The sequence below is a fragment of the Mytilus trossulus genome, chromosome 11, assembly GCF_036588685.1.
Source record: "Mytilus trossulus isolate FHL-02 chromosome 11, PNRI_Mtr1.1.1.hap1, whole genome shotgun sequence".
NCBI lineage: Eukaryota > Metazoa > Mollusca > Bivalvia > Mytilida > Mytilidae > Mytilus > Mytilus trossulus.
The window spans coordinates 51,341,864-51,362,157 of NC_086383.1; the positions used below are offsets into that span (position 1 = coordinate 51,341,864).

At 33.5% G+C, this 20,294-nt stretch overlaps 1 long non-coding RNA gene across 1 annotated transcript; it reads left to right on the forward strand.

Annotated features, from left to right (window-relative positions):
• The first annotated feature begins 4,204 nt into the window (after positions 1-4,204).
• On the forward strand, positions 4,205-18,284 carry LOC134691067 (uncharacterized). The gene is made up of 3 exons (XR_010102090.1): positions 4,205-4,301; positions 17,689-17,756; positions 18,178-18,284. It is a non-coding gene; the product is annotated as an uncharacterized LOC134691067 (long non-coding RNA).
• Positions 18,285-20,294: the final 2,010 nt, after the last annotated feature.

Here is a 20,294-nt window from a genome sequence, read left to right on the forward strand (position 1 = left end):
ACCTCTTTTCAAAAACTTTCATTGTATATGGATCTATAGATATGCAAGTATATCTTATTTTGAATAGATTAGACACCGTTGGTTTTCCCGTTTGCATGGTTTTACACTAGTCATTTTTTGGGGGCCCTTTATGGCTTGCTGTTCGGTCTGAGCCAAGGCTCCGTGTTGAAGACCGTACTTTGACCTATAATGGTTTACATTTACAAATTATGACTTGGATGGAGAGTTGTCTTATTGGCATCCATACCACATCTTGTTATCTATATACCGCGTAAACCAGACGTTTCTCAGACTGTTTTCTTTTTTAATAAATCTTTTGCCGCGCGTTGTGTACTGATTGATACTTCAGTCTTGGAGAACAAGATTTATTTCAGTACTACGTTGTTATAAGCTTTGAGCAAACTTCTAGTAATTGCAAATAATCCAATGTCGGTGCTTTGTGTCTATTGTCTTAGTGTTAGTTTTTTTGTGCGTCTCGTACCGATCTTTTGGGTTAATCTTATTGCAACTGATTAGTGCAGGTTGTTCTTTTATTGTACTGTTACACCACTGTCCCAGCTTCGGGATGGGTTGAGTGCTCACAAACAGGTTGTTGTACTGTTACACCACTGTCCCAGGTTAGTGGGAGGATTAAGATCCCACTAACATGTTTAACCCCGCCTCATTCTGTATCTATGTGTTTGTCCCAAGTGAGGAGCCTGTAATTCAATGGTTGCCGTTTGTTGCTGTGTTAAACATATTCGTGTTTCGTACATTTTTTGTACATTAATTCGGCCGTTAGTTTTCTTGTTTAAATTGTTTACATTTGTGATTTCGGGGCCTTTTATCATACCAATTTTCGTTTTATATTAACCCTGCCATATTCTTTATTTGCCTGTCCCAGGTCAGGAGCCTGTAATTTAGTGGTTGTTGTTGGTTCATGTCTCGACTCACATTTGATATTTTTTAGCTTTTTTGTTTTGTTATGTATAATGAGGCCTAGATTTTTGGTTTGAATTGCTCACACTTTTCATGTCGGGCCTTTTATAGACGACTTTACAGTATCAGGTTTTTGTCATTGTTGAAGGCCTAAGGATTGTCTATAATTGCTTACATTCACTTCATATTTGAACTCCGGTGGATAGTTGCCTTATTAGCAATCATATCTAATCTCTTCGTTTTTATAATATAAACCTGACTTCTAAGCACGTGTTTTCCTGAACAAGCATGAAATATTTGTCACTGGGCGTTAAAAACTAGCAACAAACAATCAATCGACTTAAACTTGTGTTAAATAAGCGGAAAACCATTTGATATTTATTTATTTGTTGGGGTTGGCGCAGAAGGATTTCATATATGAATATGGTTGCCCAATAGTGTTGAAAGTAGCGTTAAACACAAACTAATTAAAATCCCTTCCCAAGAATATCTAATAATCGTCCCTTAACTGTTATTGTCCGACGGTGTAGTTCTTGTATTTATTCAGCTTATCGTCCTACAGGGATGTCCTACTAAGGCTGCCTTGCCATAAAAACTTTTATAACACAGCTCACATTCTAATATATCTACATTCATAAATTCATTAATATCATTTAGGCTAAACGACGCCATATATAAAAGAAGATGTGGTATGATTGCCAATGAGACAACTATCCACAAAAGACCAAAATGACACAGACATTAACAACTATAGGTCACCGTACGGCCTTCAACAATGAGCAAAGCCCATACCATATGTTGTCTAAACAACCTATCAAAAAAGAAGCGATTGAAGAGAGCCATAAGATCTTCCCAATGCCAAAAAAACCAGAAATGGACTGCTTCTGGGTCACTACCGAAGAACAAAAAAACGCGCACCATTAATATGTTTTCAACAAGCCTTGCCCCTTCCCTTTTTCCAAAAAAAAGGCATTGTTAGATATATATATGCATTAATAAAATGCTATTATTACATGATCTGGGACTAATGACATCTATTTATAAATCCAAGCACACAGTAAATTATTATAATATGAATATGTTTCTTGTTTAAATAACCACATATGATTTTTCGCGAGGGGTAAGCTCTGAGAAAAATAACGCAAAATCGTGCATTCTGAGCGTTACCCGGACTCTTTCTAACATAGAAACGCAAATAATTTTTAGCTACTTTTTCGACAATATTCTAGTCTCAAAGCAAAAACATAGATTCATTGTTATTTAAGACTTTAAGGTTTTGGGGAAAACATTAACAGACCGATATGTAGGATAAGGCAAAAATCGTAGTTCTCATAATCATTAATACCGGATCGGTCTGTCTGTTCTTGTCTTGTATTGTGCTGACGTGATTTTTTTAAGACTAGACTCAAATATAGTGACAGTGCCAGGCGCGGATCCAGGGGGAGGTGGTCCGGGGTTGGACCCTCCCTTTGTTTGACGATCAATGCATTTGGATGGGGACATTTAGTTGGACCCCCCCCCCCCCTCCCTTTTTGTCCGGGTTTAGGAATCCCCCCTTTTATATCGGGCTGGATTCGCCCCTGAGTGCAGTGTTATACTTTAAGTACTAGTACTGCTTAAGTCGACACTAGGGACCATATTGACCCGGTTTTACGGTATTTATGTTTCTTTCATTATTAAAGACCCTCCAGCAACTATCAAGATGAAGGACAGCTAGGCATAAAATCTTAAACAATTCATCATTTGTATTTTTTTCTATACATTGACATTGTGTTCGATTGGCTCCCGTGCACGTGTACTTCATTTTCCGGCTTTATTTTCCGTTAAAGGGTCTGAACGCGACTTGATGCAAATTTAACCCTTGAATGTAAAAGGTCATATGGCAATACATTGATGTTTTTTTCAAAAAAATATTTGATACCGGGAAATTGGTGGTCTTCTTGAATATAAACCATGTCAGCTATTTAGATGTATCCAACGGCGCTTGGGTTATGATATAGATATTTTTTGATTTTTTGTTGTTGATTCATTTTTTTATATTTATAATACATATCTATCACTTCTGTGCATATCTCACCTAGTTTCTAGTGATTTTAACGACTCAGAGAAAATACCAAATTTTACAATCCATACTAAGAACTTGAATTGGGTATTTTCTCTGAGTCGTTTAAATCCCACAAAACTAGGTGAGACATGCACAGCTCTAAGTGATAATTATGTATCATAATTATGGAAAATTGAATATTCTAATCAACAAAAATAAATCAAAAAAATTATCTGTATCTGATTCATATACCAAGCGCCTGTGGTTTTATATACCAAGCGCCTGTGGTTTTATATACCAAGCGCCTGTGGTTTTATATACAAAATAGGCAGTTTTGTATTCTTTGATATTAAGTTCAATTCTCCATACAGAAACGACCAAAAGGCAGTTTTGTATTCTTTGATATTAAGTTCAATTCTCCATGCAGGAACGACCATTTCTTTCTTAGTCCAGTGTGAGTAGTATCGTATATATTCTTAGAATATTTTCTCGCATAATGCCTGGACATCGGTGGACATGCGGCATTATACACAGTGTTAACATGTTTACAAATGAAAATCAACACTCAAACTAGGCATTAAGTATGACAGTAAATGAACAAAAGACAAACCCGGAATACAGAAGTACAATTGAACAAATTATAGACCATCAACTCTGGAAACCAAAAGTAAAATAGAAACATGGATTAAGAAAAACATACACTCAGGGGCGACATCAGAGAGTGAAGATAACTTGCTTCTTGCAAGACACTTTCCATGAAAACAATTTGATATGAAGACAATCTTTTGCTTTAGTTTCTTTTTTTTCTTTTTTTTTTTAATTTAAAACATGAGGCATTAATTTGCCTCATTTGCCTCAATGTAGTTACGGCCCTGCCTGAGTTTTAAATATTAATTTTATCCACGTTCAGTTATAGATTGGAATCGCCTGCCACAACAAATAGTGTCATGCTGTGACAGTACAGGATTTCAAGAGTATGATCCCAGAATCTGCTCTCATCCCTATTTTCTATCCTTAACTATAATTATTATCAACCTATATATATAGTTTTATCTACATGTTATTTTTCAAATGTACATACATTATTTAGATTTTTGATCTTGTTCGATTAATCTTCAATAATTGAAGGATCGCTAGAAACTGACAGAAGAAGACTGTAAAAATCGTAAGAATTTCCGGAAACAAGTCCCGTAACGAGCTGTATATTATGCGCATTAGTTTTCGCGCCCCCTGTCACAAATAATGTTTCCTGTTACAATTATGAAAGAAAGGACAACAACAGACGGTTTGGTCAAATATACTCAAAGACATAACCAAGATATTGCGACAACTCTAAGAAGTATGTTAAAATAAGACGTGTATTTTGAAAATGGTCCCAGCAAGGATTTGTTAAGTAAGATCTTACTCCCAGTGGTAGAGTGAGGGCCTGGAAAGGGTGGGGAGTGGGTCTGTTATTCTGTAAACATTCAAGTTTCACCCTTTTTTCCTGTAATCTTCAAAAAATGAACCCCTTTTTTCTCTCGTCTTCAAAAAATTAGACCATGCATTTCTCTAATCTTCATTTTTTTGGCCTGTTATTCTCTAATCTTCATTTGTTTGGCCTGTTATTCTTTAATCATTTAAAACCATCCAAACCCTCTAGAGTGGGTAGATTTTCATAAGATAAATAATTTTTTGTAAATAGAGAGAAAAAAAATTATTTGGGAAATACGGAAAACATCATTAAAACAGAACAGTTGGATGGAAACATGCATAGGATTTTCTGTACTTCCATCTCAGGCATCTGGGACTATTATCATGATTATGGTTCATAGGATTCATAGCATTCCTTTTAGGAATTTCGGTCCTCAATGCTCTTCAACTTCGTACTTTATCATGTTTATTTGGTCTTTTTAACTTTTTTGGATTCGAGCGTCACTGATGAGTCTTTTGTAGACAAAACGCGCGTCTGGCGTATATACTAAATTTAGTCCTGGTATCAATGAGGCCTAAATTAAAATATTGTTTGTTTGCCCTTTTCCGACCCTATGTTTTGAAACAGGGTAGGTAGGTAGGTAAAATATTTTATTTTTCTTTCCCCAAAAATATCTTAGCTCGGTACATTTTTTGTCATGGGTAGGCAGGTAGGTACATGTATAATATTTTATTTTATAGAAACAAAATCTGCCTGATGTAATTTTTGTTTGTACAAATGTATTGCTTTTGTTTAAGTACATGCTTTTGCTTAAAAGTTTCTGGGACTATAAGTATAATAAGCATATTTTCAACGTTTATATGCCTGGAAATTTTAAGAGTTTTAAATTCTACTTCCGCCGTATGCTTACCTTGAACTAAAGGTTTTCTGTAAGAGATAACTTTATCCTGGTAAAATATGTCCAGGCAGACATACATTACTAGTAGAAAAAGTCCCTAGAGAGTTTAAATTTTTGTGTGTGCCTGTGTTTCCAATAAAAATGCTACAAGACTTGAAACTCAATTGTCATGTATCTTACGTTGCATTTATAAATGATCTGTTTGGAAAAACTTGGCGATTTTACTGCCAAATATTGTCCACTTTACAGACCTTTGGTTCATGTCAGATATATATAATATGCTGGTCGAAGGCTTAACTGGACCCCTGTTGTGTTCACTTATCCCTACACTGACTTCGGTGCGAGGGTCTCTCTAATAAGTGACAAGAAGCATCAAGAAGCGACAAGAAGTGTCAAGAAGCAACAAGAAGAATAAATTAAGCGACAAGAAGCGAAACGAAGGCTATTTAGCGACTAGAAAACTTTAAAAATTATTATTAATAGAATAAATATATAAAAAAAAAAGCATTGACCTTTTTATTTTTTTAGATATATATACGGGCAGTAATAAAGTGATTTTCATTTTTTTTTATATATAATATTGATAGAATTAAACATTTGTGAAGAAGAAAGGGATTATATAGTTTTTATTAGACAACATATGTTAAAGATCATGTATGCACTGTTTTCAGCAAAGTGAAAGGTATGAATTAAAGATAACACTTGGTGTTTTGCCTGGCTGTGGTCTGAACAATTTCTTTCAAAAAAGGATGTTTGGCAGAATTAAATTAAATTTGAATAATATTGATGACAGTTAGCATATATCATCAGCAATATTTTGTTTGTTTAAAGGACCTTTTTTTAATTATTTTTATAATTAATTTTTTTAAGTTTTCTTGTCGCTAAATAGTCTTCTTGCCGCTTCTTGTTGCTAAATTCATTCTTCTTGCCGCTTCTTGTCGCTAAAATTCTTCTTGTCTCTAATTATATAGACCGCGGTGCTAAGCTATAGATGGAACGGCTAACCAGTTTAGTCGAAGGCATCGTAAACATAATCATCCTAATCTACATATCACCAAAGGCCATCCCAACATAACGGGATACAGAGATTTTGTGCACACGTTGACAATTTTGTATTGGACAAACATTTTGAATGAACCCTGCTCTTCAAGTAAAAAGACCAAGAGTAACTTTCGTCATATCATGATTTCAGCTTTCAACATCGATTTGAAACTCTAAATGCAAGTGTTCATGTCAAACGCTCAAGTGATACCAAACGGACTTGACCTTATACAGGAAAGATAAAACCCGAGGATTCTGGTAAAAAACTTTTGAGCTGGAAATACAAAGATAAGATTTTTGGTAGGAATGACAAAATAAATTAAAATAAAATCTTACTTGTAAATACAAATAAACTTTTTTTTAGCAGAACTAATTTATAGGGTCGGTCGGTAAAGGGCAAACAAACAATATTTTAATTTAAGCCTGATGAGTTTATTCATAACAAATGGACAAAATTAGCATCTCAAAAACTACTCTGAGTACAGACTAATCTGTCCAGTTGGAAAAGTTGTAAGGCCTAGCATCCACTAGATATATATAAAAGTTCAATGCATTTTGTGTTTCATTATCAACTTTCAGAAAGATAAAATATTTTTTGGATTTTGATGGGCATTTCAACTAAAAGTTTTTAGAAGTTTTATGAATCAAACTTTTTTTACAGTGTCCCCACGCTATTATCATTCTGAAAAAATTTCAACCTTTAGATGTAATTTTTGTTGAGCCTGCGACTTTTGTCGCAGAAAGCTCGAAATAGGGATAGTGATCCGGCAGCTTTAGCTAACTTCTTAAAAGCTTTATATTTTAGAAGGTGGAAGACCTGGATTCTTCATACTTTGTATATACATTGTAGATGCCAAATATGATATGAAGTTTTCGTTTGTCGTATGTCCTTTGTCCTTGACCTCATTTTCATGGTTCAGTGACTACAATGTATGTGAATAAAAAGTTCAGATTTTTTGTTATATTAATTTCTCGCTTATTACAGGGTTTTAGCTAGGATTTTGAGGGCTTTAGTCACTTTTGCGCGTGAAAAAAATCAGCCTTATTTTTTTATAAAGCAAGGGATCTAGGATGTTTATCAAACTAGCTATATATATATGTCCAAGTCCTTCAAGGACTAGTCTAGGATCTTTGAAGACTTTAGGATTGCTAATGTAGGCAGTTATTTGCAATATTGAATGAATTGACTGATGTGATGCTAAGATATGAAGATAAGAACAGGGATCTGGTAATATGGTCAAAACTTCACTTCAGTTATTTTCAGGGCACATCCCTTATCAACAAAAGTTGGGTGCCTTTATTTTTAACCACTGCACACATGAACTTGTAACGACTTTTTCACTTCACAATCATTTATATCCTTGAAAATACGTTTTAATATCTATTTGGAATCAATTTCTTTAATATTGGATAGAAGGATCTGCATCTATACTTAATGGGACAATTCTAATGACTGTAGACTGTAGATCACGTTTACTTTCGATTTTTTAAACGAAATGAAATGAAAACGGGAAGTGACAATTGAATAATAATTTTAGAATAAAACCGGATTCATCTACGAACTTTTACGCATGCGCAATGCATTGAACAGGAAGCACCAGTCCTGTTTGCAAGTGAAAATATTTACGTTTTGAATAAAGTTCATTCTTTTAAATCGAAGTTGTCGAAAGTTTTTGATGAATATATTTATATAAAGTATGACGAAAATACGTTGAAATGACGAAACTACGACAAGCAAACTGCAAATTATAATCCTAAGGGAAATATTGAAATTTAAATAAAGTTGAAATGTCCGGGAAGTTTATCAATCTTGTTCAAATGACGAAAATACGACTGAACTGTGAGAAATGATTAAAATGAAATGCTGACTGACTGATTTAACTTAAATAGATTATTATGATAGTCATTTATGAGGTTTTATAATGATAATTAAGGGATTAGTGACCCATCTGATTGGCGATAAGCAGATTACTTGTCATCACAACTTTTAACACCTTTGGTAAACGTTAATTACCTGAGGGCCATAAACTTGTCAGAATCATAAAGACAGGTAGAATTCAAGTAATTTGATGTGTAAATACTTTTACACTTTCCAAATTTAAGTGACGAAATTGATATGAAATATTTTCGTCATTTCGAAAACCTTTTCGTTTAAGTTATTATGAGTAATAGGATAACTATATTATATATTTGGTATGTGGGTACATGTACCTTGCAAGGTCCTCGTGCACGCCAGACAGTTTTCACTTGACCTCGACCTCATTTCATGGATCAGTGAAAAAGGTTAAGTTTTGGTAGTCAAGTCCATATCTCAGATACTATAAGCAACAGGTCTAGTGTATTCGGTGTATGTAAGGACTGTAAGGTGTACATGTCCAACTGGCAGGTGTCATCTGACCTTGACCTTATTTTAATGGTTCAGTGGTTATAGTTAAGTTTTTGTGTTTTGGTCTGTTTTTGTTATACTGTATGCAACAAATAGGTCTACTATATTTGGTGTATGGAATGATTGTAAGGTGTACATGTACATGTTTAACTGGCAGGTGTCATCTGACCTTGACCTCATTTTCATGGTTCAGTGGTCAAAGTAAAGTTTTCGAGTTTTTTTTTCTTTCTAATACTATATATGCAATAGGTCAACTATATTTGGTGTATGGACATATTTTGTGATGTACATCTCAGTCTCGCAGGTTTAATTTGACCTTGACCTTATTTTCACTGTTCGTTACTCAGTGTTAAGTTATTGTGTTTTGTTCTGTTTTTCTTAAACTATATTTGCAATAGGTCAGTATGTTCTGTGTAAGTATATGGACCTCTCTGAAATTATACCACAATGTTCCATATCACAAAGGGATTGAGTTTGGGGGTATTTGTCCCAAATGTTCAGGAATAAGGGGCCAAAAAGGGGAAAAGTGTAATTTTTGATTTTATAAAAATGGATAATTACCACGTGAATCACTGTTTACATTTACTTGTGAGAAGCCTGGTAATTAAACAGCCTTTTGTAGTTTCCAGACAATGACTTGTATTAAAGTGTACGGATCTCTCTAAAATTGTACTTCAAGGTACCAAACCACAAAGGGAAGGAAGGCTGGGATTGAGTTTGGTGGTATTTACCCCAAAGGTCCAGGAATTAGGGGCAAAAAAGGAAAAAAAACCAGCATTTTTGTAGTTTCCAGACAATAACTTGTGTTAAAGTGTATGGATCTCTCTGAAATTGTACTTTAAGGCACCATACCACAATGGAATGGCTGGGATTGAGTTTGTGGGTAATAACTCCTAGGGGGGGTTAAAAAAAATATTTGGGGAGGGATTTTTTTTTCATAACTTTTTGGTATTTATGCCTCGCCTTGACAGAGTCAAAAAGCGAGACATAGGTATGCTGTTGTCTGCGACGGCGTCAACAATGTATTAGTTTGTGATAAGGTCTAGTTTATGGTGAACCGCAAGTGGTAGGTCAATCATATTTGGTATGCAGTTGTATAAGCATTGGCACATCTATCTTCCATGGAGATTATTTGGCCCTGCCCCACAGTCATGGTCTATTGAATTCAAAACTTTTGCTTATTTTTTATTTTCCATGTATTAGTTTGTGATTATGTCAGTTTATGGGGCACCACAAGTGTTAGGTCAATGATATTTGGTATGCAGTTGTATAAGCATTGGAGTATCTTATTTCCATGGAGATTATTGGGCTCTGCCCCCTTAGTCATGGTCTATTGATTTTGAAAAGTGTTGCAAGTTATCATGTATAAGTTTGTGATTAGGTCAGTTTATGGGGAACCACAAGTGGTAGGTCAATGATGTTTGATATGCAGTTGTATAAGCATTGGCATATTATATATATCTCATTTTCATGAATAAAATTTGGCTCCGCCCCCTTAGTCATGGTCATGGACTTTGAAATTTTTTGTAAGTTATCATGTATTAGTTTGGTATTAGGTCAGTTCAAGGGAAACCATTAGTGGTAGCCAATGTTAATTGGTATTCAGTTGTATATTAAGCATTGGCACATTTCATTTCCATGGTGAATAGTTGGCCTTGGCCCTCAGTCGTCTAATGACTTTGAAACTTACCTTAGTTTACATGTTTTAGTTTGTGATTAGATCAGTTTAAGATGAACTGCTAATGTTTAATCAATGATATTTGGTATGCAAATTTGCAAGTATTGTTTCCTTGGAGATTTTATAGCCCCACCCCCTATTCATGCTTCATTGACTTTAAAAATTTTACATAGTTTACAAGTTAATTTTTGTATTTAGATATGGGAACGACTTGTAATTAATAAGTCAATGGTATTTGGTATGCAGTTGTACAAATGTATTAGCATTGGCACATCTCATTTACATGGAGATTGTTTAGTCATGTTAATAAACTTACTTACTTAGTCATGGTTCAGTGACTTTGAATGTTTGCATAACTTGTGTAAGATGTTAAGGTATTGCTATTTTGATTTCATCATTTCCATAATAAAAATTACAAAAAGGCGAGACATATCTCTATGACTCATTCAGGGGTGTGGAAATGCTATGCCCGACTCGCCTGACTCGTATACGTACATTTGAACAACCGGACAAGTAATTATTTTTGTCTTGGTTGCCTGTGGACAAGTAAAAAAATATACAAGACAAAGTTCAAATCCAACAAAAACATAAAATTAATTTCAAAACGTATAAAGATGTTTAATTTATGTAAAAGAAACCAATGTTCAGCAAGTAAATCCATGTTCATGACGATAAATATTACATGATACAGGAAATATATCGATTACCAAAATAAATAAAAAAATAAGTATGCAAACCCGAGTCGTGTAACATTGCATTGGCTTTGTCCATTGACCTGTGATCGTCGATTAGGTTTTATCCATCATTTACCGGAACTGTCATTTCTTTAAATTTTGTATCAAGATTCAGATTGATAAAATAAAATTTATAAAAGTGGGCAAGCAAGACAAAATGAGTCATGAGTCGAGTAGAAAACCTTAAATGCAAATGGAGGACACAGAGTATTTAAAAAAAAAAAAAAAGCGAGAATTTCAGACATCTTGATTATCAGATTGCCCCTGGCTATCTATGGAAATTCGGAAAATAAATTAAGTTTTTGTCTTATTTATAGATGAAAAGTCAACATTATTTGTTGTCAAAGTGAAAAATGAAAGGGACACTTTAATTGCCCATCAAGACAATAATAAATAATCAAGAAAAAACAAGTGTGTCAGTTGAGAGAAACACCACAAAATCAATAGTTTATCTATTATTTAGTTTACATTTCTTCAATCACTGACTGTCCTCAAATTTAGTACCTACTGGCTACAATTTTTATTAAAAAAACTGCTGCAAAATTGTCCTCACATGTCATTTCATTGGTTGGTTTGCTGTTAGATTTCTGTCCCATTGATGTTAACCCATTTTCAAATGATATCCTACTTTCCTAATTATTTACACATATAAACAAATAGATTTCATTTGTTTGTGATGCACAACAGTGTTGAGTAAGAATTATATATTAGCTAACAAGGATACTTCGAATATTTATTGGGATCATCAGGGCAAGTAAATTTTTTCCGGACAAGTAAAATTTTAGGTTTCACTTGCCCGGGGACAAGTGCTCACAACAAATATTTCCACACCCCTGACATTTGTAACAGTTTATTTTCCTTCAATTACACAGTATTGCGCAAGTATAGCAAGAAATCTTCAATTGCACAGTATTGCACAATAGCAAGAAATCTTCAATTGCACAATACATGTAGCAAGAAACTTCAATTGCACAGTATTGCGCAATAGCAAGAAATCGCAAGTGCAAATATTGTGTCAATTTTTGCCCCAACTAACTGTTCAGAGTTGGACCTCTGGCATCATATCCAGCTGCCCTTGGTGAAGCAATTTATTGGTTATTATCTTGAATATTAAAATAGATAGAGATAAACTATAAACTGTACAGCAAAATAGTTCAGGAAAGTTGTAAGATCTAAGTCAAACATGACCAAAAGTTATAAGGAGTTATTGCCCTTTAAAGTAAATTTTCCCAATTTTTCTTATTTTAGTTAAGAACATGGGCATGATGGGGGTAAAATGCAGTTTGGCTTATATCTCTGAAACTAAAGCATTTAGAGCAAATCTAACAGGGTTAAAATGTTCATCAGGTCAACATGACCAAAATTGTCAATTGACCACTGAAGGAGTAATTGCCCATTAAATCACTTTTTTTTAGCTCACCTGGCCCACAGGGCCAAGTGAGCTTTTCCTATCACTTGGCGTCCGTCGTCGTCCGTCATCCGTCGTCGTTATCTTTTACAAAAATCTTCTCCTCTGAAACTACTGGGCCAAATTAAACCAAACTTGGCCACAATCATCATTGGGGTATCTAGTTTAAAAAATGTATCCAGTGACCCAGCCATCCAATCAAGATGGCCGCCACGGCTAAAAATAGAACATAGGGGTAAAATGCAGTTTTTGGCTTATAACTCAAAAACCAAAGCATTTAGAGCAAATCTGACAGGGGTAAAATTGTTTATCAGGTCAAGATCTATCTGCTCTACAATTTTCAGATGGATTGGACAACCCGTTGTTGGGTTGCTGCCCCTGAATTGGTAATTTTAAGGAAATTTTGCTGTTTTTGGTTATTATCTTGAATATTATTATAAATTTTTAACCATTTTTCGTAAATCTTAGTAATCTTTTACAAAAATCTTTGTAACGATAATTAAAAATTACTTTAAAAGTTTAAAAGTAAAAACTTAAATATTTCCTGTAAAGAAATATTGTATCGTAATTCCGAATTCATTTCGTATATTACAATCTAAATTTCCTTGTATGACAAAGGTCCTCTCTTTCTTTCCCTGGTCACCAAGTTGACCTTGACTCAGCAGTTTGTCTTGTAAGTCAAAAATGTAAGTGGAAGTTATTGTTTACCTACCCCTTGGGCTTATACAGGAGTCAACTGTGGTCTTATTGCTAGACAGGGTGTACTATAACGAGAAAAAACCAAGAAACGATTTTGTGATGTTTGATTATGTTTCCCTATACCGGTAATTGTACAGGGCACCCTTTTTAGCTCACCGGGCCCAAAGGGCCAAGTGAGCTTTTCTCATCACTTGGCGTCCGTCTGTCGTCTGTCGTCTGTCGTCCGTGGTTAACTTTTACAAAAATCTTCTTCTCTGAAACTACTGGGCCAAATTGCAGGTAAAATGCAGTTTTTGGCTTATAACTCAAAAACCAAAGCATTTAGAGCAAATCTGACAGGGGGTAAAATTGTTTATCTGGTCAAGATCTATCCGTCCTGAAATTTTTAGATGAATCGGACAACTCGTTGTTAGGTTGCTGCCCATAAATTGGTAATTTTAAGGAAATTTTGCTGTTTTGGGTTATTATCGTGAATATTATTATAGATAGAGATAAACTGTAAACAGCAATAATGTTCAGCAATTTAAGACTCAAAAATAAGTCAAAATGACCAAAATGGTCAATTGACCCCCTACGAAGTTATTGTCCTTTATTCATGTTATTGTTTATAATCAATTTTTAACAATTTTCATAAAATTTGTAAATTTTTACTAACATTTTTCACTGAAACTACACGGACAAGTTCATTATCTATAGATAGAGATAATTGTAAGCAGCAAGAATGTTCAGTAAAGTAAGATGTACAAACACATCACAATCACCTAAACATAATTTTGTCATGAACTGTCTGTTTCCTTTGTTTAATTCACATATACCAAGGTGAGCGACACAGGCTCTTTAGAGCCTCTAGTTTTTCTTTTCAAAACTTTTATCATTTACCTAAACCATATTAATATGTAGTTTTAATTTTGAAATATAAAATCTCTACTGATCATGCTGATAGATATGAAAATTTGATGTTTAATCAATTTAAAAAAAAAAAAAATCTTTTGAAATGTCATGCTTTATGTAAACTGGAATCTGGCTTGTATTTAAACTACGTAATATGTTAGTAGTCAGCTGGTCTAGCGTCCTGTTGTTCATAGAAATATTTTGTTTATTGTATTTTTGTGTGTTTTGTATGGTATTTCATTGAATTCTTTTTTATAGTTGCATTTCGTGTGCCAGAAAATATGAAAGCTCGATGTCTGTGATGTCAAATGCCAAACATTGACGTCATTCGATAAATGCTGTCACATCCTAATGATCGTTTCATTTAGGATCCATTGAGGAAAAATATTTCTTGAATCTTGCATAAATTAAAACATTTTTATGTAAATTTAGTCGGAATCACTACTGTCATAAATGAGAAATTTGAGTAGGGGTGTGATAAAGGGTGCGCATCAACGTTGAGTGATACGGATTAAACAGCAGGCTATTTATCAAATATTCAAAACTACTGTTTAAATTTTAATACTAAATATATGATAAATCTTAATATTGTGACTCATAGCTGATATTTTTCAATATCAATATGCAGACAACCTGATAATTGGTACACAGGAGTTCTTGTCCTTGAAAGATAGTTTTATCCTTATTTTTCAATTTCTTATAGAAATCATTATACTGTGGATTCATTTATTTTCGTGCCTTGGGTATCAATTTTTCGTGGATTGAGGAAAACTTACATTTTCGTGGATATTTGAATTCGTGGTTTGCCGATTTCTGTGTACAAAGCCTATAGAAAATTTGTAATTCATTGAAAATATGAATTCGTGGTTCACCTGTCCCCAAGAAACCCACGAAAATTGGTATCCAACGAATAATAATGAATTTTTAATCCATAGTAGATAGAATCAAGTTATGAAAATGCAAAAATGTTTAGCACAATAAGATCTACAAATAAGTCAACATTCAGCAGAATAAGAGCTACAAATCAGTCTCATCACCAAAACTGTCAACATACTTCTGATAAACTATAGAAGTTATTTCCCCTTACTGATGATTTTTATCCATATACAATATTTTGCAATTTTGTCAAAAATTATTGGAGTTAGCAAGGAACTTTAAACAAGATCAGCAAAATAAGATCTGCAAGTACATTGAAGTAAGTCAACATGGCCAAATTGTCATACTAGTAATATGACTTATTGCCTTTAACATGTTTAAACTGATTGCGATATTAAAAGGAAAAAATAAGCATCAAAATGGCATAGTTTTACCAGATGAGTGAGTCTGGCTCTTGAGAGCCTCTTGTTTATTTTTATCAGAAAGCTGAAAAGGAATAAAGTGGGATTTTAAATATGGTCTGCCAGGAAAACAGAACCACACATGTATTTTTATTTGTCCTTTTCAAGAAACATGCTAGAAATAAAGTATTAGGGATGACTATCTGGTGGTGGCAGCAGAAACTTTTTTTATAAAGTTTTATACTTCAGAGCATAGAAGACCTGGATGCTTCATACCTAGTACAAAAAAATGAAATATATACAGATTCCTTATGTTAAAAGAGTCCGTCTATCGTGATATGTCCGTTGTCCTGTGAACAAAAAAAAGCACTGCCTTTAACTTGTCCCAAAATCATCTGGGTCTAACTAGCACTATTTGTAATGGTGTTTTTGTGACTGAAAGATAATAAACACATGGTTGGATTATATAACTAGTGTGCTCACAGTTTGGTTGATGAAATTTAATAATAAACATAATAAATCAGATATACAAATGTATAGTAAAAATGATGCATATTTTAAGATTAAACATGTAGTCATATCAGTATTAGTTGTATCAAAGCATATAAATTAGAGTTTTCGGTAATATCAATTACATTTATAGTTCTCAGGGTTTTAATTGGGTTTATGTGGAGATATTGGGATATTATTGTACCCAAGAAATTCAAAGCCATAAACAATTTATTTCTTTTAAGGGGGTTCGCGGGTCTAAATCATTTATATAGGATTTCTCTATATTTTTCTATAAATAAACTTTATCTTATAGTTAATAGAAAAATAAAATAAAAAAATGGGGTCACCGTTCATTTGCGCTCACAATCTGCCTTCGAAAGAAGCATAAAAGTGTTTTTTTTCTGTTGAACTAATAAGAGAAATAAAGGTAATATCGAAATTAAAAAAAGAAATTTATTACAGAAATCGCTCAAATTTTACAATAATTTAGTTTAAGTACAGCATATATCGAAATTATATTAAAAAATATAGGTCACCGATGAGTTAAAAGAGATATTTCAATTTTAAAGCCAAAAAATGGCATTTTTTCACCAAAGGGAGATAATTTGGAACTTTTTCAATGATATTTACATTTTAAAAGTCATCTGGGGCCAACACGAATTAATTGTTTTGAATGTTTTTATACCATAAGATAAAGTAACAACTACAAAAGGTAATAAATAAAATTTGTAATGAAAAACAAATGTTTAATTTTTTTCTGAAATTTTTATACCCTCGAGCCTCCTTAAAAAGAGGTGAAAGCATTGACTTTACTGATTGGTAGTTTGTTATTTCAAACACAAAACTTTATGAAACATTTTCTTTCACTTCCTGTACTTCAGTCAGGGATACTACTTGTACAAGTTATTTTTATTTACTTGAAGAAGTAAAAAAAAAAAAAAAACACATATAAGTAAATAAATAATGTTTGAATAATCTCCCCTTAATTTTCTCAAAAAAAGTAAATTTTTCTTACAATCGAACAAAAGTCCTCAAGTTTTGAGATGTAAATTCATGCCTTTAATAATTTTTCCAAGGTTTGCTCAATTTTTTTTTATTAGAGTTCAATGTTTCATCTCATTAATTCAACAAAGAAATTGATTGCGCCAAGGTATTAAGTATTTGCGTAAGGCCTCCAAAAATTACCCTTTGGGGCTTGTAAATGAATAGTATTCTGAAGATAACAGACAAATGGAATTTTCATTGTCCATGAAATTACACTTTAATGATAAGTAAAGACATCTGCAGAGGGCAGATCATTTAAATTTCTATTAGAGCAAAGAAATCATAAGAATTCAATAAAAGAATATAGAATCACTTTTTTACTTCTACAAGTAAAAAAAAATCTGAATGTCTACGGGACATAACTCGGCCAATATTTTTTTTACCTATACAAGTAAATAAAATTCACTTGTATAAGTATCCTTCAAATTTACTTATATAAGTATATTAATATTATTTCTTCAAGAAATTAAAAAATAACTTGTACAAGTGTTACCCCCGACTGTACTTGTTACTCGAGAGCTTACATCAAAGCATTCTGCTTTCGGCATGACACAATATCTCCCATTTGAGACAACCTGGCTAACAACAGGCTGTCGATCATGATAATTATGATGAATTTGTCCTCAAACTCTTCCAATTTGTATGGTACTATGGAAGGTTATACTTTTCTTTTTTTCATTCATGACAAGTAAATACAATTTCAGGAAATTTTAGCAATGCTATATAATCATGATAATTAAGTTACATGTATTTTATTTTTTCAGTTTGAAGATCTGCAATTGATATTTATTTGATTCAAGGTCCATATAATTAATTACTATACATTCTATAGGTGAGTGAACATTATAATTATATATTGGACATTTAATGATTTATTTTATCAATTGAAGCTGGGAAATATATTGAAATTTTAAATGTAATTTTTTTTAAATGGGAGATAATACAGAGCTAGCGAACTCATTCTAAGTAGCATTACACCAGTGTTTTTAATGTTGTTGGAACAAGATTAACAAAAGTTGTATTCAGCAGCTTTTGTATAAGGGGAGACAAAAAATAAAATAACATAATTCCGAAATTAATTGCATTTGAATGTCAAAACTAATTAAACATTGCAAACATTACAAATAGAGTTGTTGACTAAGAAATTAAATTGTGCTGTAAGATGGGAAGTCTATGTCAACAAAAGAGGTCAAAATGGTATTTAAAAATAGACATTAGTCTATTACGTGTTTTTATATCATTTATATTTTCAGTTTCAACATCTATAATGTCTATTATTGATATTTATTTGATCATTGTCCAGTCCTTGTGATCATTGTCCAGTCCTTGTGGTCATTGTCCAGTCCTTGTGATCCTTGTCCAGTCCCTGTGATCATTGTCCAGTCCTTGGGATTATTGTCCAGTCCTTGTGATCCTTGTCCAGTCAATGTGATCCTTGTCCAGTCGATGTGATCCTTGTCCAGTTGATGTGATCATTGTCCAGTCCTTGGGATCATTGTCCAGTCCTTGGGATCCTTGTCCAGTCGATGTGATCCTTGTCCAGTTGAGTTACTATTGTAGGTAAGTGAACTATATATGATCATTTACTACTGAAATTAATTAGGGCCCCGCCTTTAGGCTGGTCGCCCTATAGTGATCAGTCCGTCCGTCTGTCCGTCCGTACGTAACACTTTAACTTTGTGTCCGCTCCATATCTAGAGAACCATTATGATTTCATACTGTATACTTTTCATGTTTATTAACCATCACCAGAGGGCGTGTCATGATGTATGTACAACTTCCTAGGTCAAAGGTCAAGGTAAAAAAACTTTGGTTTCAGTTGACAACCCTGTGTCCTGTGGTGAAGATCGTGTCAGCTCTGTATCTTGAGAAACGTTATGATTTCAAAGTTTATACTTGACATCCATTTTAACCAACACAAGAGGGTGTGTCATGATGTATGTACAACTTCCTAGGTCAAAGGTCAAGGTTAAAAATTTTGGTTTCAGTTCACAACCTGTGTCCTGTGGTGAAGATCGTGTCCGCTCCATATCTAGATAACCGTTATGATTTCAAAGTTTATACTAGACATCCATTTTAACCACCACCAGAGGGCGTGTCATGATGTATGTACAACTTCCTAGGTCAAAGGTCTGTCTGTCTGTTGGTCTGTCCATCGCTAACAAATTTGATCGACACTATTTTGAGAGGACAGCTGTTATTATTTCATACTTTATACCTGACAAACATTTTCAACTTAACATATATATTAACCAACACCAGAGAATGTGTCATAATGTATGCATCAAAGGTCAATATGTCGGTCTGTCCATCCGTTCGTTGTTCTTGACAAATTGTGTCCGCTCTACCTCTCGAGTGTACATGACACCAGAGTGTGTGTTACCAGAGTGTGTGTCAAAGGTCCGTCCGTCGGTCTGTCCATCCGTTTGTTGTTCTTAACAAATTAAGGAAGTTGAGAATATTTATCAGTTTTAACTTAAAATCTTAGAAAGTAAGTATCAGTTTTAACTTAAAATCTTAGAATAAAATCACACATGAGAGTATGTAATAACTTCAAATAATGCTTCATATCAGATTATCCATACAACTTATTTACCCCACGTTATTGACAGCAGGGCCCACAGAGATGGCTCCCATCTCAATGGTATCTAGTTTCAAAAGAGGGGTGAATATAGAATTAAAACTCTAATAGGGGGAGATAATTAACAGATACATTTCACATTCAAAATATCACAACACCTGTGTTTTTATGTAGTAAACAAGACACAAAAAACAAAGAATGCATCTTGTAAAAGTAAAGATTTAGAGGCCTATATCAATGAGACAGCAATCAATCAATGAAAGAGGTCAAAATGGTATCAAACAATACACAAGTATCTGTATAACATGTGATTATTATTTCAACCTGAAATAGAAACATTTATATTCTCATTTTACACATCTATTATTAGTATTTATTTGATCCCTGTCCAGTCAAGTTGATCCCTGTCCTGTCAAGTTGATACCTGTCCAGTCAAGTTGATACCTGTCCAGTCAAGTTGATACCTGTCCAGTCAAGTTGATCATTGACCAGTTTATTGGATCCCAGTCCAGTCAAACTGTTGTTATAGGTAAGTGTATATTTGTATGTGAACTATATTTTCATATAGGATCATTTTCTACTGAAATTTGTTTCAAAAGAGTGGCAAATGTAGAATTTTAACTCTAACAAGGGAAGATATTAATTGACAGATATATTTTACATTCAAATATCACAACACCTGTGATTTTAGCTCACCTGGCCCAAAGGGCCAAGTGAGCTTTACTCATCACTTGGTGTCCGTCATCCGTCGTCATCCGTTAACTTTTACAAAAATCTTCTCCTCTGAAA